The sequence below is a fragment of the Biomphalaria glabrata genome, chromosome 12 (assembly GCF_947242115.1).
Source record: "Biomphalaria glabrata chromosome 12, xgBioGlab47.1, whole genome shotgun sequence".
Classification (NCBI taxonomy): Eukaryota; Metazoa; Mollusca; class Gastropoda; family Planorbidae; genus Biomphalaria; species Biomphalaria glabrata.
Genome location: NC_074722.1, coordinates 15049997 through 15073374, shown reverse-complemented (window position 1 = coordinate 15073374; position 23378 = coordinate 15049997). Strand labels below are relative to the sequence as shown.

General features: G+C 36.8%; 1 protein-coding gene across 2 annotated transcripts in view; it reads left to right on the top strand.

Moving 5' to 3' along the window:
* The window catches only part of LOC106060123 (uncharacterized), a 48672-nt gene that overhangs the window by 12361 nt on the left and 12933 nt on the right, over positions 1-23378 (top strand). The window contains exon 1 of one of the 2 annotated variants that reach the window (XM_056006413.1): positions 6999-7446. The exons of the other annotated variant lie outside the window; for it this stretch is intronic. The gene's annotated coding sequence lies outside the window, so the exon portion shown is untranslated. Of the gene's footprint in view, positions 1-6998; positions 7447-23378 lie in introns of those variants that run through there. 2 annotated transcript variants of the gene reach the window in all.

Below are 23378 nucleotides of genomic sequence, written 5' to 3'. Positions count from 1 at the left end.
GTTATGTTTGATAAATTTACACGAGTATTTAAACCCTTACATTTATGTAGGCCAGTGCAGAGTTTATGACAATGTCATTGTTAAAGTTATAGAAAAGATAGAAGTTACGACTACCGAAGTGTTTGGATCATAAGTACGACACTGCTGGATGTGGAAAGGGAGGGGGGGGAAGCAGTGGAGGGCTGGGGGGGGGAAACAGTGGAGGGCGGGGAGGGGGGCAAAGTTTCTCCAAGATAGTGTAACTTTGTAAAGTAATATTCAGCCAACAGGCCCCAACATCTTTTATATATATATATATATATATATATATATATATATATATATATATATATATACTATGTGTGTGTATGTGTGTGCATGTATATTTATGTGCATGAGTGTGCCGCTAAAGTGTGACACAGCTATAGTGTAGTGTTACCTATGGTATTGGAGAACGAACAATGCTATCAGTGTCTCATCTCTAGGTCAGTGGTGTAACTGTTTCGGGTGTTGGTTAGATTTATGACTTCACCCGACGCTTATGTGTAGGGTATATGGGCTGATGGTTTGAGGGGGGGGGGGGGTCTCCGTGTGTCGCTGTAAGAGCTAGACAGTTTACTTGTATTTTATTAGCCTGAGCTGTGACATGATTACAAGGCATTGACTCCTTGTGCTATGATTATACATTAGAGAATGTATTAGTGGAATCAAGACTATGGACTGATACACATGCTGCTGGGACTAGACTTATAAATACATATTCTGCTGGACCCAGGGCTATTAACATGCGTACTACTTTGGAAACTGGGCCCAGTATTATAAATACACATGCCGCTGGGCCCAAGACTATATCTTAATATATAATACATATATATGTGAATTTTATTATACATACTAGCAATAATAGCTTTTATATAACGTTATTTCAAAGCTAGTATAAGTAACTGGTATGTAGATGCTTCCCTCCCCCCCTCCCGCTTCGAATAAAAAAAAATATAGTATTTTACCTGGACTATATGGATTTTTAGTTGTTGTTGTTGTTTTTGTATTATTTTTTTTTACTTATTTGTTCTAAGCGTACGTTGTCTTTAAAAGCAGGTCAGTGTACCTTGTTTCCAGATCGAGGCTAGCATAAGATAAACATTTGATCGTAGATGTGAAAGTTTATTACTAATTGAGCACACGGAGCAGTGGCTTAGTGAAAGATTCAGAGGCCCGGGAGGGGGGGGGGGCTTGTCGGCTTTTAGGCCTCCTGCATTTTGACATTCGACATCATGACATGAGATAATGCCGTAATATTTACTATTTAATGTAAAAATACATTTCAGACATCATTTGGGGCGCCTGGGGACCCCCTCAAGTGGGGGACTGGGGGGATTTTCAAATTCGGATAACCTCCCCCCCCCCCCCCCCCACCAAGACTTAGAGCAGACATGTTTGTTGAAAAAATAAACAGTTCCATAAAACAGCCGTAAACTTAAGGCTAGACTTCTTTTCTGCTTTTATACGATGTATATGTGAACTAAATAAATCTAGAACTAGAGCTAAATAGTTAATGTTATTCTACACCAAGTGGGTGGCAGTGATCAAAAAGGATTCAAACAAGAAATGGGCATCAAGGATTAAATTGTTCAAAAGCTGGAATCTAGTACAGGAGTGTTCAGAAACGAAACACACTACTCTTAATTGTAACTAGTGTAAAACTATCAAAGTGTCTATCTATTCACCTTGTCATTCTCTGAAACAAAGTGTCATATTTAGCCTATCTCAAGGAAGTCTTCATTCCAAACATTCTTTAAGATTCCATTCCCCCCTCCTCTCTTTGTTCAACCTGGCATGTTATTTGACTGTGTACCCGCTAATACAGAGTGCACACACTCTCTTGTCAGTTCTTGACAACAGCTGGTCGTTATTTGACTAAGTTGTAGTTTAGACAGGTGGGGGGTGGGGGGGGGTAGGTGATCCTTGCAAGTGCTGAGAATGTTAATGGCCCTCTCTCTCTCTCTCTCTCTCTATTTTTCTCTCCTTTATATTTCTCAACTGAGCCTGAAGTTCTTCATTGTCCAGTAGTCCATTGTATATTTAATAGACTGGATACAAATATTTAGGAACGTTTTTAAAATTTCAATTGCAGGATTTCGAAATCATGACTCGATTGACGACCTTGTTGTCGAGAAAAAAAAATGGACATGTCTGTATTCTATTATAGTAAGACGTCATATGTCTCCAAACCAATGTCTCTCTAGTTGTATGACAACTCAGTGGCGTCTCCTGGGGTAGCGGACCGCATCGGGTGACACCCAAGTGGCAAAAAAATATTTTCTTGTTTGTAACTTTTACCAAAGCAAACAATAAAAAAAAAAAAAAAAAAAAAACAGTCGACAAGTAAAATTATACTTGATACTCTCTCTATATATATGGGAACTTTCAAAGTACACTAAAGTTCTGACCATTTCATATGTTTTAATAGAACAAAACAAAATCATTCCGTACTTTAACCAGTATATCTATTGGCCTGTATTTTAAAACTGCTTTGAAGCAAAGAACTGTTGTTGGCTGGTTATGTGGTAGTTGAACTACTAAATCAGTGGCGAAGAAAAGTACATGTGACGTAACGAGGTACATGTGGCGTAGCATGAAACATGTGACGTAACGAGGTACAAGTGGCGTAGCATGAAACATGTGACGTAACGAGGTACATGTGGCGTAGCATGAAACATGTCACGTAACAAAGTACCAAGGTTTATGTGGCGTAGCAAGTTTCACGTGGCGTAGCAAGTTTCACGTGGCGTAGCAAGTTTCACGTGGCGTAGCAAGTTTCACGTGGCGTAGCAAGGTTTATGTGGCGTAGCAAGTTTCATTTGGTGTAGCAAGGTTCATGTGGCGTAGCAAGTATTACTTGGCGTAGCAAGTTTTACGTGGTGTAGCAAGGTTCATGTGGCGTAGCAAGGTGCATGTGACGTAACAAGGCACGTATAAAGGTACATGTGGGCCCGGGATCAAGAAAATGATAGTGAAGCCCCCCCCCCCCCCAGGTCAAATTAAAAAAAAAACATGCCGCATTTTAAAAGTCATAAAGACCTTACATTCCATTCAGTCATCATTTCTTACAAGTGAATATGTCATGTCACTCCATGCTTGGACATCTTCTTATAAATTGTAAACGACGTTTTTGTTTCACTCTCCTCTGCCGGCACTTATTAAGTGTCCGGCACAATGAACTCAGGGCCGTCTTAGGCCACTGCAACCTATGCAACCGCAGTGGGCTCCGCACTTTCATAGGCCCCGCGCGAATTCTAGGTGTAAATTATTAAAATAAACCATTTTAACTTATTATTAAAGGGTTTTTGGAAATCTCCTGAGTTTGTAAAATATACGAAAAAGTCATGAAAATCTCCTGAAATTATTAAAGTCTTCTGAAAACTGATGCAAATCTCATTAAAAACAGACAAAATTGTCATTTCGTGGTGTCATTCAATATGGACAACGACAATCCTTCTAGCAATTTAAAAACAAAACGGCATTATACGCTTTTAAATAAAAATGTAATAATTAGGGGAATTTTAACCTAAACAAGAAGTTCAAATTCGTAAGTTATTTTAATAGTCACTGGCATATAAATATTGATCTAAATCTATCTCGACCTCTTAAAAAAAATTCCAAAGCGATATTTTGCTAGTCGGTAGTAAATGTAAAAGGCAGATCTGAATGTTTATCAGCTTTTTGTTGAAAAACTACTATGTAAAGACAAATTTATTTTCTAATACAAAATCTTAATTTTCACTTATTATCTTTATCACAAACCAGAATAGGCCCCGCGCTGTCCGTTTCGCATAGGGACCCGCAATCTGTAGGGCCGGCCCTGAATGAACTACATCGCACCCTGGTTGCTACATTAATGTTGTTTCATTTTTTTGAAGTAACCAAGTAACCCCTCTTTCCCCCCCCCCCCCCTAAAAAAAAAAAACAACAGCAACAGCACATGCAGTAGACATATAAAAAATATATAAATTTATTTATATAGAAAGACAGTAATATAGTTCAAGAAAATGTTTACAAATGAACACAACAATGATAAGTTTTTCCCGCGCACACTCCAATGCATTTCCGTTTTGCTTTTGTTCACCCCTGTCCTATTAACAAACTAAACATTTGTTCAGAATCATTGTGACAAACCGTCCACGCCTAGTGACGAATGGGCTGTTCAAAGTCGTAAGGAAATCGACAAGTCGAGTAATATCTTCCAGGAACAGCTTGATTGAAATATACGATCTCTTTCATTTTCAGTTTGAAATCAAGAAATGTTGGATAGACTCAACGGGCTGGTCTTAACTTGAATCAGTGTTTCCCAAACTGTGTTCCGCGGAACCCTAGTGTTACGCGAGGCCTGAATAGGTGTTCCAAGAATTACTGAAATATTTAACTAGCAGGTCACCACTTGAATTGGTCTAAAAAAAGTAAGCCAAGTGTTCCGTTAAATACTCAGCATGTGCTCAGTGTTCCGTAAAGGAAAAAGTTTGAGAAACACTGACTTAGATGATAGTGGTTGCACCTTCAAATTGAAAGAGCTAGGGCATTTATTGCTTTAACTAAATAATTTATTAGGAACTTAGGGAGCTTTTTTTTCTTTGCGGGAAAAAAAAAAGGGGGGGGGGGGTTGGTGAGGAACGCTACACGCTTCTCATAAACTTATTTACACCCCTGGCCGAAAAAAATGTTGGTTAAAAATGCTTAGTACTATATCCTAGTTCAGTGTTCTCTAAACACTGTTTAAATTGTTGATTATTCACATTCCTTTTGACCACAAAAATGACACATTTTAATGACAGTCCTTGTAATAGTTCCAAGATTATTACATACACACACGGTGTCAGGAATGTGAAACATATTTTAGTAAAACCAACGTTTAGATTGGAAAGGGGCGGGAGGCGTAACCCATTTCTATTTATATCTTCGTGTTAAAGCATTAAACAACGAAGTCAACAAGGTAGTTTGTTCACAGCTATCAATAGTTTATGGCGACTTGTCAACAGAATGAGGCGAAACTGAGGGGGGTGGGTCCTGACGGATAGAAACTAAACTTTAGTAGAGGAGGCGATGACGAAATGAAGGGCGCCTTAACTGTAAACACCACAGGGCACGCAAGTCAGAGGGAAGACAGTGGGAGAGAAGAAGAGAAAATACGTAGCGGAAAGAGTGGAAGAGAGAAGGAGAGAGGGGGCTGTGGATAGATAGAAGAGAGACACTAGAGATGTAGACATGCACGAGCTATTTAAACAAAAAAAGAAGAAATAGAGTGACACGAATTGCAGATTTTTTACATCAAAATGTAATCAGAGTAATCTTCTCTTTGTTTCCACTGTCATCTTTCACATTCCCATTTACATTCTTGAAGCAATACAATTCAGTCTCAGAAAAGACTAAGAAGATATGTGACTTGAAGAAATGTTGTGGCGATATAATGAAACCTAAATAAAATCGTAAGAAAATTAAATGGGAAAGATTGGATTTGTTTTGAAATAAATAATAAACAGACTTAAAAAAGACTTAATAAACAGACTTATAAACAGACTTATAAACAGACTTAATAAACAACCCAAAGGTCGCAATATTGAAAGATACCCAATGAGTTCAAAAGACTTAAATTTGGTCTTAAATTTAAGTTTTGCTATAAGCGAAAGGGCTTAGAAATAGACTTTAATCCAGCTGAATAATATTTATCTATATATAGTTTATTAAAACACATCATTTACTAATCGATGATTTTCACGAGATCAAGGACGCTAAATTGACCTTTAATGTAACCAAGTCAATAAAAGCTCCAAATAGAAAAATTTTACATCTACACTGTTTTATAATGCACACAAATTCTCATTCAACATTGGTAATCAGCACTTCCTGTTTGTCTGTATTCCGGATACCCCAAAAAGCTTACTTTTATGATTTTTGTCCATGTATGAGAATCTTCAATACGTCCATATTCTGCACACCGCATACACCAAAATAGTCATGGATTTGCCTCGATTTAAGAAAATGTCCTGCGCAGAACGTTTTGCTTCGTTACATAACAAGTGAAATGACAAAAATAGACTTTAAAAAACTGTTTACCCCACCAAACAATAAGGCATGTGTTCGAGTCCGAAGATAATTGAGGAATGCAGTATTTCCCGTGGCTACGCAGTCCGAGCTGCGACCTACATACCAAACAATTCTTACAAATTATATTTCCAGTTTCTTTCTTCCTTTGTTTCTACTCAATTTGTATTTATGTCCATGTAGAAGAAATTCAAACACCTTTGTCTTCACTCAAGACTTCTCTTGAATCATTTCACTCACTGTAGCTACGGTATTGACAAAACTTTGAAATATTTCTTTCACAAAAATGTGTTAAAATAAAATGAAGGTGAGAGAGATCAATCCACCAGCAGTATCCGGTGGGTAAATAATGATATTAAGGCTGCACACTTGTTCGATGAGAGTGTTAAAAAAGAAAAGGATACAGCCCAGGTTCAAGTCTCTGTATCAATTATATCAAAAGCTTAATTAGTTGAGTTTAAAATATTAAGTTCAGCAGGTTATCACTTCAACCGTCGATTGAAGACTAAAAGATTGATAAAGAGTAAAATCAGTTTTCACAAAGATGTGTTGTTTTTTGAAAAAGGTTTGACATGTTTCGGATGTTCCTTCAGAGTTGAAGATAATTTACTTCCTAGTCCAAACCTCCCGCAGGACGATCGGGGGGGGGGGCAGGGTATGGACAGGGGACCATCGAGACTACCGAACGACAGTCCAGTCCGTATACCTCACGACCAGGCAGCTATCCATGAGACCAAGACGTTGGACGCATGTTAATTTCGATGACAATGACCGCCTAGTAGATAGGGTTAGCTCCGCTGGATCGTTCCTCAACTACTGATTACACAGGTGATGTGGAGCTTCAACCAACTACACACCATATGATGTGCTGAGCTGTAAAGACAATAAAAATCGATTCGATCTCAATCAAGTCATTTCGCGGCCATGTTTGACAAGGGGTGATAACACAATGTGATTTCATAGTAAGTAATATAAGAAGTTGTTGCTCTCCCCTTCTAACTTCCGTCCTACAGTTTGACTCCACGACCTTTGTGACCTTTCAGCTTAATCACGCTTGGATACTTTAGTGACTTTGATTTGACGAATTAAGACTATGATTAGATTGAAACAGAGCTTTCAATGTGTGAGGTCAACGTGTCTTGGTAGGCTACAACTTGTCGAAAGTAGGCTACTGAGTCGCTTGTCAGTGGGAAGATAAATGTTATGAAGTCTGCGTGTTTCTGACGTAACTATGAGTTCAAGTATGGCCGTCATTTGCCGGTAATGTGTTTTTATTGGCTGAATAGATTCTGAAGTAACCATGAGTTCAAGTATGGCAGATAATGTGTTCTTATTGGCTGAATAGTTACTGACGTAACCACGACACACAAAGTAAGTCTTAGTCATGGTCTCGAGGTTCTAAAAAAGGGGAGTGAAAGTCGGAGACGAATGACAGATAGACCTGTTGTATTTTGTTTAATTTTTTCAAGATAAAAGTTGTTTATCTAATGGTATCTTATCTTATATATTACTGACGTTACTTAAAAAAAAAAAAAAGAAGATAATTGCGTCCTACGCATTTCATGTGTCAATCTAGTCATGCATGTTAATCAATGACTTAAACTCTTCAAAGTCGTTGGTTTTTCCTGGCTGATTCAGGCAACCCCTTTCATTCTCTAATGGCACTTGGGAAGAAGGGGCACTTGTACGAGTTTGTTCTAGCGTATGGACTAAGAAATATGCCTCTATCTTTGTGTGTGTCTTTCTGAGTATTTCATTGGGTTTTGTTTTTCTATTTGTAAGTTATGTTTTAGTGTCTTATGCAGGGCTTTTTTTGTGACGGTACGCACCGGTACGGCGTACCGGCACTTTTTTGAAAAAAATATTACTTTTCTTGTATTTTAACGTATATTATTAATTTTTAGTAGTTTAAAGTTAGGCAATCAACTACTGAGTACCGGCACCTAATCACTGAGTAACGGCACCTATTTTTTTTTTATTTTTTTTTTACAAAAAAAAAGCACTTGTCTTATGTATTATAGCTACTTTACAATAGAAAACAACAACATATAGTTTGTTAATAAAAGATACGTTCATTTTTAAGAAAGTTCCATTGGAGATACAAACCATCAACCATGTATCTTAATAACTTACGTAATACTGTGAATCCGGCAGGGCAGTGTAGGGCCGGAAACACACCTCTACACCAAACTCGATTCTGAGCTTTCTTTATCTGTTCCCATGCCATTCCAATATCCTCAACTACGCATGCCCACCTTTTTAAGGATTAAAGGGTTCTGTTGTTCCGGGCCCCTATCCTGGTTGAAGTCTTTGACGTCAGAATGTACTATTCTGGAAAGCAACCTTCCTGATCGAGTTCTGGTTGTTTTGATGTATTTGCGATTTCTGTAGCAATAGTTTAGTGATGGTAGGTAGCTGGACTTACGATGACCCCCATCGTCTCTTTGTTCCAGGATTGGGACTAACAAGATGCCAAGTGTACTCAAGCGGAGTTATAGACCGAATATCAGCAAGACTAAATCCATCTAATATATAGGCCTTCTATTCAGTATCTTAGGGGGCGCCATTACGAAATTCTTCTTATTGCCATCTTCTAGGTCATAAAATCATTTTTTTTTTACTTTTATTTTGTCTTCATTGATTCCTTACGCCTGGTGCCGATCATGGTAGGATTGATTAGTTGACCTATTAACTGAATTCTTATACAACATTATATGTCAGTATTGTTTAAAAACAGCCCAGATTAATGTCGGCTGTTAAATATAATGCACGATGTAGGTCAAACAATATTTCTCTCCCTTTTATCGAACTACTCTCTTCCTCATCTCGCTGAAAAAAAAAAGTGTACGCCGAAGGCAAAAGGATTTGATGAGATTAATGTTCACTGGATTTGAGGCTTTGAAAAAAAATATGTTAATTGACGTCATCGCCAGCATGACAGCCTTGGAGTTCAGTTGTTATTGATGTTAGTTTATCCTAATAATGTAGTGTTTACATGTGTGATTTTCTTTGGATATACATATGCACATGTGTTTGATGCGAGAAAACGCTTTAAATGCACTGTAACATGTTGATGTTGGTGTTCAACACATATCTAAATTAAAAACCTGAAGAGTTTAGTAGTGACACCCTTTACTAATCTATGGTACATTACATTAGTTTGATTACAAAGCTTTTATTAACTCACTCTGTCTGTCTGGTAAAAAGTTTGTACATGTTATTTCACTGATCAATCTCAAATTTTGAAAAATTATTTCTTTTACCTGACAACACAAGATTCAATTTATAGTATGAATAACAAATTAGTTAATTAACTATTGGTAATTAATTTTTTTTTGGGTAACTCGAACATGGGAAAGAAATTATACTTGACTGAAGTGGTGGTATAAGCTAAATTATTCCCCTTTTTATGTTGTCATCTAAGGCCTAGTAAACACAACTATGAAACGAAACACTAGATAACTCTACACTCTTCCATGTTCATCCTCTCTTCGCTAGTAGAGTGGTTACAGTGTTGGCTTACGAAGCATGAGAAGGCCCACGAGTTCGAATTCCACCTTTTTTAAAATAAATACATTAAAAATCCTAACCCGTCCTTTCTCCCCCTACCCTTTCCAACTGGACCACTTTCAATAAGGAGACTTCATGTGCTGATCGAAAGCGGACTGGGCTGAAGACAATAAAATTGGAGCCACTATAAAACTAAAAATTATAATATTTGAAAGTCAATGAACAATCTGTAGTGTGTTACAAGAGTTAATTTAGCGGAGAAAGAGCTTCTGTCTCCCACACACACACACACACACACATACTCCACGCTATATTAAAACAATATTTATTCGAAATATGTCTTAATACGACTTTTCATAATTCCCTCCTCTCGGGGGAAGCCCCCCCCCCTATCGTATATTCAACCTTGTTCACGGGCTATCACGTGTGTTAGATGGCCATCTATTTGGTGAATGTATTCTGTGTATAGATGATACCTAGGCGCATGTCCCAGCTTCGTGTCTATACAGTTTCACTCGACCGTATCACCAGCACTTAAGGGCCTTGACTAAATATAAAGTACACAGGTATTTGACTAAAACATGATTGGGGTGGGCTGGAGAGGTAGGTGGCTGTATCACTACAACTTTGTGTAAGAAGTTGGAGAGGTAGGTGGCTGTATCAGTACAACTTTGTGTAAGAAGTTGGAGAGGTAGGTGGCTGTACCAGTACAACTTTGTGTAAGAAGTTGGAGAGGTAGGTGGCTGTATCAATACAACTTTGTGTAAGAAGTTGGAGAGGTAGGTGGCTGTATCAGTACAACTTTGTGTAAGAAGTTGGAGAGGTAGGTGGCTGTATCAGTACAACTTTGTGTAAGAAGTTGGAGAGGTAGGTGGCTGTATCAGTACAACTTTGTGTAAGAAGTTGGAGATGCAGGTGGCTGTATCAGTACAACTTTGTGTAAGAAGTTGGAGAGGTAGGTGGCTGTATCAGTACAACTTTGTGTAAGAAGTTGGAGATGTAGGTGGCTGTATCAGTACAACTTTGTGTAAGAAGTTGGAGATGTAGGTGGCTGTATCAGTACAACTTTGTGTAAGAAGTTGGAGAGGTAGGTGGCTGTATCAGTACAACTTTGTGTAAGAAGTTGGAGAGGTGGGTGGCTGTATCAGTACAACTTTGTGTAAGAAGTTGGAGAGGTGGGTGGCTGTATCAGTACAACTTTGTGTAAGAAGTTGGAGAGGTGGGTGGCTGTATCAGTACAACTTTGTGTAAGAAGTTGGAGAGGTAGGTGGCTGTATCAGTACAACTTTGTGTAAGAAGTTGGAGAGGTAGGTGGCTGTATCAGTACAACTTTGTGTAAGAAGTTGGAGAGGTAGGTGGCTGTATCAATACAACTTTGTGTAAGAAGTTGGAGATGTAGGTGGCTGTATCAGTACAACTTTGTGTAAGAAGTTGGAGAGGTAGGTGGCTGTATCAGTACAACTTTGTGTAAGAAGTTGGAGAGGTGGGTGGCTGTATCAGTACAACTTTGTGTAAGAAGTTGGAGAGGTAGGTGGCTGTATCAATACAACTTTCTGTAAGAAGTTGGAGAGGTAGGTGGCTGTATCAGTACAACTTTGTGTAAGAAGTTGGAGAGGTAGGTGGCTGTATCAATACAACTTTGTGTAAGAAGTTGGAGAGGTAGGTGGCTGTATCAGTACAACTTTGTGTAAGAAGTTGGAGAGGTAGGTGGCTGTATCAGTACAACTTTGTGTAAGAAGTTGGAGAGGTAGGTGGCTGTATCAATACAACTTTGTGTAAGAAGTTAGAGAGGTGAGTGGCTGTATCAGTACAACTTTGTGTAAGAAGTTGGAGAGGTGGGTGGCTGTATCAGTACAACTTTGTGTAAGAAGTTGGAGAGGTGGGTGGCTGTATCAGTACAACTTTGTGTAAGAAGTTAGAGAGGTGAGTGGCTGTATCAGTACAACTTTGTGTAAGAAGTTGGAGAGGTGGGTGGCTGTATCAGTACAACTTTGTGTAAGAAGTTGGAGAGGTAGTTGGCTGTATCAGTACAACTTTCTGTAAGAAGTTGGAGAGGTAGGTGGCTGTATCAGTACAACTTTGTGTAAGAAGTTGGAGAGGTGGGTGGCTGTATCAGTACAACTTTGTGTAAGAAGTTGGAGAGGTGGGTGGGTAGGGATGGAAGAGAACGGATGCGCCCCTGTTCTTTGTATGAATACATTTACTAATTTATGTACTGACCTATGTATCAAGTTTACGGCTCCGTTGGATTGACAGGACACAGACCTCAACAGACCTCAACAGACCTCAACAGACGTCAGTGCGCTGCTAAATGTAATGAGAATTACCGTACAACGAACTTGATTTACTCTGGACGAACTTTATAAACGTTTACAGTATCCCCAACATTATTGATTCTTACATTTCCATTGTTTGTGGTTCCCAAATGGGGAAAAGCCGCTATTACTTTAGACAATCGAAACAAGTCCATGGCACTGCGAGGACCTGCTAGGGGACCACCTTTGAGTATGTCACAAACTCTCTTTCTAATCTTGTAATGTTTATTGTACGTCTTTAATAATGATGTTTGGAGCTTTTCTTTGAGAGATAGAGCGAAGAGAGAGAGAGAGAGATAGAGCTAAGAGAGAGAGAGAGAGAATGGTACCTTTTTTTCCTTCAGGTACTCTTTTGTTACCCTGGCAATCAAATCATTAAATAAGAACAATCTGATATAAACTTTGTCACATGTAAATTATGAGTGAGTCTGGTATGAATGTACACTTTGGTTTCTTATAGTTATACTGTTTTTTGTTTGGTGTAATGCACAAATTGTAAGACAAATTTCCCTACGGACAATAAAGATTATTATTATTATTATTATTCGTGTGAGAGCCATTTTTTTTAAAATATATCAACATATCAGGATTGCGAGGTATCCATTACTTCATTTTACACAGTAATATTCAGACGACAATTTAAAGTAAAACTAGAATTCCAGATGTCAATACTTCCCAACACCCCCCCCCCATATACAAAGTACAATAATTTAAATCTACATACATTTTGTATAAGTTGTAACCTGCGCTGCGCACACTCTACTCAGCTCATTATTCAACAGCAACAACTGATACAATACAAACAAATGTAGATGTCACAATAAATCATGGCAAGGGGGGGCCCCATGAGTGAAACGGGAGGGAAGGATGGTTAGCCTAAACACAAACACCCCCCCCCCCCGGCATACCTCACAGCACCTGTCAAGTACCCTTTAGAGACAGTTTTATGGAATAAAAACACATCCACTTTTAGCCTCTACCTGTAACATTCTAAAATGACAAACAGTAAACATATTTTTTGGGCCAGTTTCAAGGCACAACTTAACAAACGTAAGGGTGGGGACAGTGTAAACAAAAAAATGGTTAAAGTTATGTCACGGTCTGTCAACGAAAACAACCGAGTCAGCACTCGAGGCTAAAATGGCGGGAAATTAAATGCACAAGAAAATTATTCGAACTATAAATAGACTAAAAATCTGTTACTTCCATTTTTGACTCCATACAGAATATACGAAATAATTGTTCCTTTCAATATAAATTATAGAGACTTCCTTGTTCTAGATTTTATTTTAGCTTCCTCTGTTGTAGATTATTTCAATCTCCTGTTCTAGAGATTACACCTGCCTTAATCCTTATTTTTAAACACCTTGATAAGATTAACTTTTTAAAATAAAAATTATCATAATCAGATCTACCTACGTTTTTTTTTATATTGATTGTAAAAGCAATAACTAAAAAATAATATCTTTAGTCATCAATAGCCATGTTATCGCTAGGAATTTTTTTTAAAGAGAGAAAGAGAGAGAGAGAGGAGTATGTAGGTCTATAATGAACAATATGGTTAATATTGACGATGATACTTGTAACGACGATTAATCAGAAATAAATAGATCTTTCCAAAAGATGTAACACAAATTAAATGGGAACTAAAAGAGATCCAAAACCAAAGTCTTTGATCAAGATATGGATCTAATAATTCTAATAGGAGATTTTCAAGGTCAACTAAACAATGTCAAGGACGCCCAATCAAACCTCCATGTTGCCAACTATATACCAAACAAAATTGAACAACAAACGGATGGGTTTAGAAAATTTGAATCAATTACCCTTGAAAAAATTATCAACCATTTTTTTCATTCTGTCCAGCTGATGCACCAGAAAGCCAGCTCTAGTTTTTTTCGACTCAACATTTCAGTTTCTCTAAAGAGGCACCACTTTGAAACCTGTTTCTACTGGTCTCTGTCAAGGGTGCGCCATTTTAACGCGATTTCACTTGTAGTAAAAGTCTGAAAAGTAATTCTCCAACACCTTTCAAAGTGTGTATATCCAACAGTGTCTCTCTTGTTCTCTTTAACCAAGATCCTATCAGATAGTGGCTGGTCCAAACATGGACTATCTCTAACAGACGTTGGGTTTTTTTTATGAATGACCATCACATTTGCTTTCATTCATTTCATGTATGGCAAAGATACTTTAATGTTGTCACATTTCTGTGATCTGAATCTGGTTCAGTTTTTGGACGAAATGTATATCCAACTATAATAATAAGGCTTGTCTTCGAGTGCGAAGATTAATGAGGAATGCAGTATTTCCCTTGAATAAGCAGCCCCAACTGCGACTTACATATTTTGCCACATCCAGGGCAAGAAAAACCATTGTCCGCCGGTGGTCAATTAAGATTTCTTTTTGCCGTCTATGTCTGTCCTCGGCAGTGGATTTTCTTTTGGTCTCAAATGTTTATCCCGCGGCCTTTGTGAGTAACCTCCAGCTGTCTTGTTCTGAAGCGATGCAACCAGGGGCTCTCTCTTATGTCAGCTAAGGCAAGTTGGCTCCTAAGCTTGTCTTTAAAGCGTTTCCGTGGGGCGCCTCTGTTAGGTCGACCACTTTTTAGCTCACCAAAAAGAAAAAAAAAAAAAAAGAATGCTTTTGGCATACATTCGTTCCCCACACGGGATACGTAACAGTCGAACCATAAGAATTCCCTGTATACTGTCCATGCCGGCGCTTGCGATGTCCTTTCCAACTATGAGATCTTCTAAAATAGACAAACCAGTTAGGTACAACATGCAGGGTCAACATTTCGTCCAACAATAAAAGATTTGTATTTTTAATTTCCTTGTGAACTTAAGAAAGTTTATTGTTGTTTCTAAGTGATCTTTTAAAACTTCACAAGTGATCTAGAGACCTATTCACGTGTAAACTTTTAAACGTACTTTGGCGCTTTGGTCTACATGATATTCTTTTTCATCTTTTTTTTTTTCTGTTGAAATAGTGTCTCAGAATTACCTCAAGAGATTCAGTGCATATTGTCTTGCTATATAATGGGCACAAGTCTCCCTCCTTCCGTCTCCCCCCCCTCTCTCTCTTAAGATGTGTGACGCCCTTGACTTGCCGGTACAAGTACATACAGCCTATTGATAAACTATCTCGACACTGGCTATTGAATGGAGACGTCTCACTTCTATACAAAGAACGCCAGCGCGTAAAAGATGAACTTTTGCAACGACTCGACGTCATCAATGACGTCATTTGAAAAGCTAAAGTAAGGTTGGAGAGGGTATGGTAGGGTTTAAATTCACGAAGGTGGAAATGGGTGTATGAAAGGGTTACGGTATGTATTTAGAGGTTTAGGGGTGGGGGGTTGAATCTTTCATGGCGATAGCGAACCGTTAATTTTATTTTATAATATAAGTGCTGCATTCATGTTGGCACGTGAAATGTGTATCGGCTGTGTACGCAATGGGTGTGGTAGTGGTTTGGTGTGTCAGACCTTGCTGGTCGAGACAGGAAGCTAGTTTTGAAGTTAAAATATTTTATAGTAAATGATTCTTTAAAAAAGTATTTGTGAATAACTTTCTGTAGAATACATAGACCAAAATAGATCATTCTTGTATGGTACCAAGTTAGACTGTCTTTAGTCCTAAATGTCTCTAGTTCTAAATGTGTATAATCCAAAACGAATATAGTCCTAAATGTTTATAATCCAAAATGTCTGCAGTCCTAAATAACCTACATGCCTAAATGTCTATGGTTCTAAATATAGTCCAAAATTTCTGTATTCCTTTATGTCTTTAGTCCTAAATGTCTATAGTTGTAAATGTCTGCAGTTCTAACTGTTTTTAGTCCTTCCCGAGGCCTCCCCCTACTTAAATCCGGTGTTTAAAACATTTTGTGTCTGGTACATGACACCTGAAATCCTTACAGTTGGGTAGCGAGCGCTCGTCGATTTAAATAAATAGGAAACAAAACCTACAGTGAAATTATTGTTGTGCTTTGTTTCTGTAACGACATTCTATCCGATGATTTATGTTTGATATACTTTATAGGCGTGGCTCTTTATTTATACTGCTTCTTGTATTCTGTCTAGATTTACATACATGTCTGACCTTGTCATAGGATTTTTTTAGGCTCGTCTTCACCTGTGTGTAATAGAGGTGTGTAATAGAGGTGTGTAATAGAGGTGTAGTTCCTTTTGGTTTACTTTTTGTTTCATTCATCAACATGTCATTTGATGTCTTGATGTCATCTGACATTGACAAGCAAGATGGCAGTAGTACAAGGTTTCGTCTAGTGGAAATGTCTTTCCGAGTCTCCTAAGTGCACTGCATGTGTGTCTCTGATTGGTGAGAAACAAATTGGAGAACCAATAACTTATTAAAAAACTAACTACGCCAACTTGATGGCCTCCATTCTGTTGGAGGTTTTGCTTAAAAGGGAACAAGCATATACGATCTTATTTCCTGTAATCCTTTTCTTCTGCTAAAGAAACTTGTTCAATGGATTGTAATGTTAACCAGAGACGATGATTTTCTGTATATTCTGATGTACTGTCTACAACAGTGTTTCTCAAACTTTCGACATATGCGTAACCCTTAAATAAAAAAAAGTAACAATTATCAAAAATAATAAACGAAAAAAAATGTTCATAAAAATATTAATAAATGTGATATTATAAATAACATTAATGAGGAGGGGAAACATTGTTAATGAGTTGCAACGAGTACCCCCTTCAAACTGTTCCCGTACCCCTGGGAGTACGCGTTACCCAAATTGGGAAACAATGATGCTTATGATTCCTTTTAAAATGTTTATACTGACCTATTAATGGTCTAAACACTGTATTAGAATGTAAGTTTTGAGATACATTCCAATTTCACTCCTGGTCGTAACATGATGTTAAGATGGTACAAAATTAGTCTATTGTGTATTTGTTTAATAGTTTAGTTACGGTAAATATCTTGTTTAGAAACCTTTTTAGAAAAACAAAATAGACTTCAAAGGCTCATGCGTTTTACTCAAAGAGTGTAACAAATTTTATTTAAAATATGCTAAAGATTTACAAATTTATCGCCCAAAAAAAAAAGTAAAAAAAGACATTTTTAAAATCTCAATTCTCTCACGAAACTCTATTTACTTATCAAAGGGAACAAATGAGTGTCAATAGTGTCCCTTAGGAAAGAAATGGCTATGTTTAGAAACAGGTAATTTAAAAACAACCATCTTTTTAAACGAAACAAACATTTAGTTCATGCCTAACTAACAAGTTGTGTTGTTTCTGTTAGCTTGCGGTGGAATGTTGTTGTTACTCGCAGTGATGATTAATTTGTTTAGCAAACTTTTTTGTTGTTGTGTATTTATTTTGTAAAAAATAGTGTGTGATGTGTGTGTGTGTTTTTCTGCGCTGTGTGAATAATGTAAGTGTTAGTGCTGTGATGTATGTTTCAGTATGGGTGATGTGTGTGTTTGTGTGTGTTTGTGCGGGTTGTGTATGTGTTACTGTCAGGAGCGGACAGCTATATGGGCAAGCAGGTAAAGCCCGGTGGGCCGGTACCTTCAGTGGGCCGGTAGAGATGTAAAGCGGGTCACTTTAAATATGAGTAAGTCCTGTAAAGGTGACTGCACTTGCTTCACCTTTTATGAAACATCTTTGCAAGCTTAACTATGTAATACTATCCGCATAGTCTGAAATAATGATGTAGTCTATACATTTAAACCGTGCTTCTGTGAGTTTCAATTCTCTTTACACACTAAAAGATTAACAAACACCATAAGACTAAATTTTTTTATACAAGTCCAGTTCTAACATACTCGTGTGAATCTAAACCGGGATCCTGACTTTGAAATTATTAAGCATTTCTTGTCCAAGTGGCTATTACTGAATTGAGGTAACTATTTATTAAAGGGAGGGTAATTTTTGATCAGCTAGGTTTTTGAGTTAATGCTTACGCTGTAAGGATTTCTTCCCTGTTTCTGCCTATGTAGAATATATCTAAAAACATCCTGACAAAAGAACCCTTGCAAAGGTTTCACTTTGAAGACTAGGGATAATGACGTTAATAAGAAATTGTTTAGGAACAAACACAAACGATCTGTCAGCGAGTTGTTTGTAGATGAGGGACCTTTCTTATCTCCCTTGGATGTGGTTACATTAGTCTCTAACACAATTGTTTCACGCCACTTATTAGCAGGTTTTAGTTGTTACTTTAAAATAGACCAACATCCCACAGGACGGCCGGGGGAGGGAGGGAGTGGGCGGCAGGCAGAGTTCGAACCCGGGACCATCGAGAAACACGACTAGGCAGCCGTCAAATGTCATGCTTTATTAATTGTTTGGTGTTTTTATTTATATCGAAGTAATGTAATAAAATAATTCAGATTGTGATTATAGATCTTTTTAAATTAAAAATTCCTATAGATCCTAAGTCTAATTACATGAAGAAATACAATAAGTTATGGTCTTATGAAATTTTTGTATTATTAAGATAATTATGAAAATGGGAATATTCATTGTTAGTTCATAACAGTAAGTACATGCAGCAACTATATCTCTATAATCAACTGAATTTCGACATTGATTTTTTTCAATGGCTGCACTCTACTGGTTCTATATGGCTCTCTTGTTTTTTTTTTCCTAGATCGTCTACTCTACATGCATTCAGCCGTTTTGCTCTAGTCACGTGATACTTTACAGGTTTTCTTTTACCCATTCCTGTTTGTGTCCTTCAACTAACAATTAATGAAATCCTAATCAACTCTGGTAGTATCACCTCTGTGTCAGATCAACTCAAGTAATTTGTTTCAGGCGATTGGTTAAAAAATAGTTTTAAAAAAGGTGGGAAAAAGGATTCGATTTGGGGGGGGGGGGGGGTCATGAGTTAGATGGAATCACTCTGTGAACTTCTGACCTTTGGAACAGGAACAGTTCAATATGTGTCACGTTCTCAGAGCTTCCGTGTTCAAATCTTGTTCATTTAGCAATCCATGGAACTATTGACAAATGGGAAAAAAAATATCTTATCAAGACTACCTCTGGAAAACATTTCATTTTTCCAGTTGACTTAATTACAAACAGGCTGTCAGTCATTTTTAACAAGGATCTAAGGCAGGTATTGACCTAGATATGTCTTTCACTCCAGTCCCAGGTCCAGTGTCGGTGTGTGATTGTGAATGTCACTTGTCACCAGATACTTGACTTGAACTTCATTATGTAGGAGCCGTTATTGCGTTGTTACTGTGTCAATCTGTTACTCATTCATTCTGTTACTGTGTCAATCTGTTACTCATTCATTCTGTTACTGTGTCAATCTGTTACTCATTCATTCTGTTACTGTGTCAATCTGTTACTCATTCATTCTGTTACTGTGTCAATCTGTTACTCATTCATTCTGTTACCGTGTTTTTCTGTTACTGTGTCAATCTGTTACTCATTTATTCTGTTACTGTGTTTTTCTGTTACAGTGTCAATCTATTACTCATTCATTCTGTTACCGTGTTTTTCTGTTACAGTGTCAATCTATTACTCATTCATTCTGTTACCGTGTTTTTCTGTTACAGTGTCAATCTATTACTCATTCATTCTGTTACCGTGTTTTTCTGTTACAGTGTCAATCTATTACTCATTCATTCTGTTACCGTGTTTTTCTGTTACAGTGTCAATCTATTACTCATTCATTCTGTTACTGTGTTTTTCTGTTACAGTGTCAATCTATTACTCATTCATTCTGTTACTGTGTTTTTCTGTTACAGTGTCAATCTATTACTCATTCATTCTGTTACTGTGTTTTTCTGTTACAGTGTCAATCTATTACTCATTCATTCTGTTACCGTGTTTTTCTGTTACAGTGTCAATCTATTACTCATTCATTCTGTTACTGTGTTTTTCTGTTACAGTGTCAATCTATTACTCATTCATTCTGTTACCGTGTTTTTCTGTTACAGTGTCAATCTATTACTCATTCATTCTGTTACCGTGTTTTTCTGTTACAGTGTCAATCTATTACTCATTCATTCTGTTACCGTGTTTTTCTGTTACAGTGTCAATCTATTACTCATTCATTCTGTTACCGTGTTTTTCTGTTACAGTGTCAATCTATTACTCATTCATTCTGTTACTGTGTTTTTCTGTTACAGTGTCAATCTATTACTCATTCATTCTGTTACCGTGTTTTTCTGTTACAGTGTCAATCTATTACTCATTCATTCTGTTACTGTGTTTTTCTGTTACAGTGTCAATCTATTACTCATTCATTCTGTTACCGTGTTTTTCTGTTACAGTGTCAATCTATTACTCATTCATTCTGTTACCGTGTTTTTCTGTTACAGTGTCAATCTATTACTCATTCATTCTGTTACCGTGTTTTTCTGTTACAGTGTCAATCTATAACTCATTCATTCTGTTACTGTGTTTTTCTGTTACAGTGTCAATCTATTACTCATTCATTCTGTTACTGTGTTTTTCTGTTACAGTGTCAATCTATTACTCATTCATTCTGTTACTGTGTTTTTCTGTTACAGTGTCAATCTATTACTCATTCATTCTGTTACCGTGTTTTTCTGTTACAGTGTCAATCTATTACTCATTCATTCTGTTACCGTGTTTTTCTGTTACAGTGTCAATCTATTACTCATTCATTCTGTTACTGTGTTTTTCTGTTACAGTGTCAATCTATTACTCATTCATTCTGTTACTGTGTTTTTCTGTTACAGTGTCAATCTATTACTCATTCATTCTGTTACCGTGTTTTTCTGTTACAGTGTCAATCTATTACTCATTCATTCTGTTACCGTGTTTTTCTGTTACAGTGTCAATCTATTACTCATTCATTCTGTTACCGTGTTTTTCTGTTACAGTGTCAATCTATAACTCATTCATTCTGTTACTGTGTTTTTCTGTTACAGTGTCAATCTATTACTCATTCATTCTGTTACTGTGTTTTTCTGTTACAGTGTCAATCTATTACTCATTCATTCTGTTACTGTGTTTTTCTGTTACAGTGTCAATCTATTACTCATTCATTCTGTTACCGTGTTTTTCTGTTACAGTGTCAATCTATTACTCATTCATTCTGTTACCGTGTTTTTCTGTTACAGTGTCAATCTATTACTCATTCATTCTGTTACCGTGTTTTTCTGTTACAGTGTCAATCTATTACTCATTCATTCTGTTACTGTGTTTTTCTGTTACAGTGTCAATCTATTACTCATTCATTCTGTTACCGTGTTTTTCTGTTACAGTGTCAATCTATTACTCATTCATTCTGTTACCGTGTTTTTCTGTTACAGTGTCAATCTATTACTCATTCATTCTGTTACCGTGTTTTTCTGTTACAGTGTCAATCTATTACTCATTCATTCTGTTACCGTGTTTTTCTGTTACAGTGTCAATCTATTACTCATTCATTCTGTTACCGTGTTTTTCTGTTACAGTGTCAATCTATTACTCATTCATTCTGTTACCGTGTTTTTCTGTTACAGTGTCAATCTAATACTCATTCATTCTGTTACCGTGTTTTTCTGTTACAGTGTCAATCTATTACTCATTCATTCTGTTATTGTGTTTTTCTGTTACAGTGTCAATCTATTACTCATTCATTCTGTTACCGTGTTTTTCTGTTACAGTGTCAATCTATTACTCATTCATTCTGTTACCGTGTTTTTCTGTTACAGTGTCAATCTATTACTCATTCATTCTGTTACCGTGTTTTTCTGTTACAGTGTCAATCTATTACTCATTCATTCTGTTACTGTGTTTTTCTGTTACAGTGTCAATCTATTACTCATTCATTCTGTTACTGTGTTTTTCTGTTACAGTGTCAATCTATTACTCATTCATTCTGTTACTGTGTTTTTCTGTTACAGTGTCAATCTATTACTCATTCATTCTGTTACCGTGTTTTTCTGTTACAGTGTCAATCTATTACTCATTCATTCTGTTACCGTGTTTTTCTGTTACAGTGTCAATCTATTACTCATTCATTCTGTTACTGTGTTTTTCTGTTACAGTGTCAATCTATTACTCATTCATTCTGTTACTGTGTTTTTCTGTTACAGTGTCAATCTATTACTCATTCATTCTGTTACCGTGTTTTTCTGTTACAGTGTCAATCTATTACTCATTCATTCTGTTACCGTGTTTTTCTGTTACAGTGTCAATCTATTACTCATTCATTCTGTTACCGTGTTTTTCTGTTACAGTGTCAATCTATTACTCATTCATTCTGTTACCGTGTTTTTCTGTTACAGTGTCAATCTATTACTCATTCATTCTGTTACCGTGTTTTTCTGTTACAGTGTCAATCTAATACTCATTCATTCTGTTACCGTGTTTTTCTGTTACAGTGTCAATCTATTACTCATTCATTCTGTTATTGTGTTTTTCTGTTACAGTGTCAATCTATTACTCATTCATTCTGTTACCGTGTTTTTCTGTTACAGTGTCAATCTATTACTCATTCATTCTGTTACCGTGTTTTTCTGTTACAGTGTCAATCTATTACTCATTCATTCTGTTACTGTGTTTTTCTGTTACAGTGTCAATCTATTACTCATTCATTCTTTTACTGTGTTTTTCTGTTACAGTGTCAATCTATTACTCATTCATTCTGTTACCGTGTTTTTCTGTTACAGTGTCAATCTATTACTCATTCATTCTGTTACCGTGTTTTTCTGTTACAGTGTCAATCTATTACTCATTCATTCTGTTACCGTGTTTTTCTGTTACAGTGTCAATCTATTACTCATTAATTCTGTTACCGTGTTTTTCTGTTACAGTGTCAATCTATTACTCATTCATTCTGTTACCGTGTTTTTCTGTTACAGTGTCAATCTATTACTCATTCATTCTGTTACTGTGTTTTTCTGTTACAGTGTCAATCTATTACTCATTCATTCTGTTACCGTGTTTTTCTGTTACAGTGTCAATCTATTACTCATTCATTCTGTTACCGTGTTTTTCTGTTACAGTGTCAATCTATTACTCATTCATTCTGTTACCGTGTTTTTCTGTTACAGTGTCAATCTATTACTCATTCATTCTGTTACCGTGTTTTTCTGTTACAGTGTCAATCTATTACTCATTCATTCTGTTACCGTGTTTTTCTGTTACAGTGTCAATCTATTACTCATTCATTCTGTTACCGTGTTTTTCTGTTACAGTGTCCATTAGATAAGCTTTGTTTTTAAAAGTATTCTTTTTCTTTTTCCTTTGCTTGTTGTCTTCAATACCATTGTTTATAAAAGTTTTCCGGGAAGGGTCGTGCTGGGGGTGGGGGGAAAGAGAGTCCAGAAAGAAGAATTCAACCGCTCAAGAGTGGTACCTGAAATGAACATTAGATCTTAACACCTTTTTTATTTGAGACAGAGTAAAAGTCTATTTACTAGGGAAACACAAACTTTTATCAAATGGGATTCACAAACGCAGAATTTATTTATTCTTTTGATTAAAATGTTGAAGTCTTTTATTTAACAAATCTGTCCTCT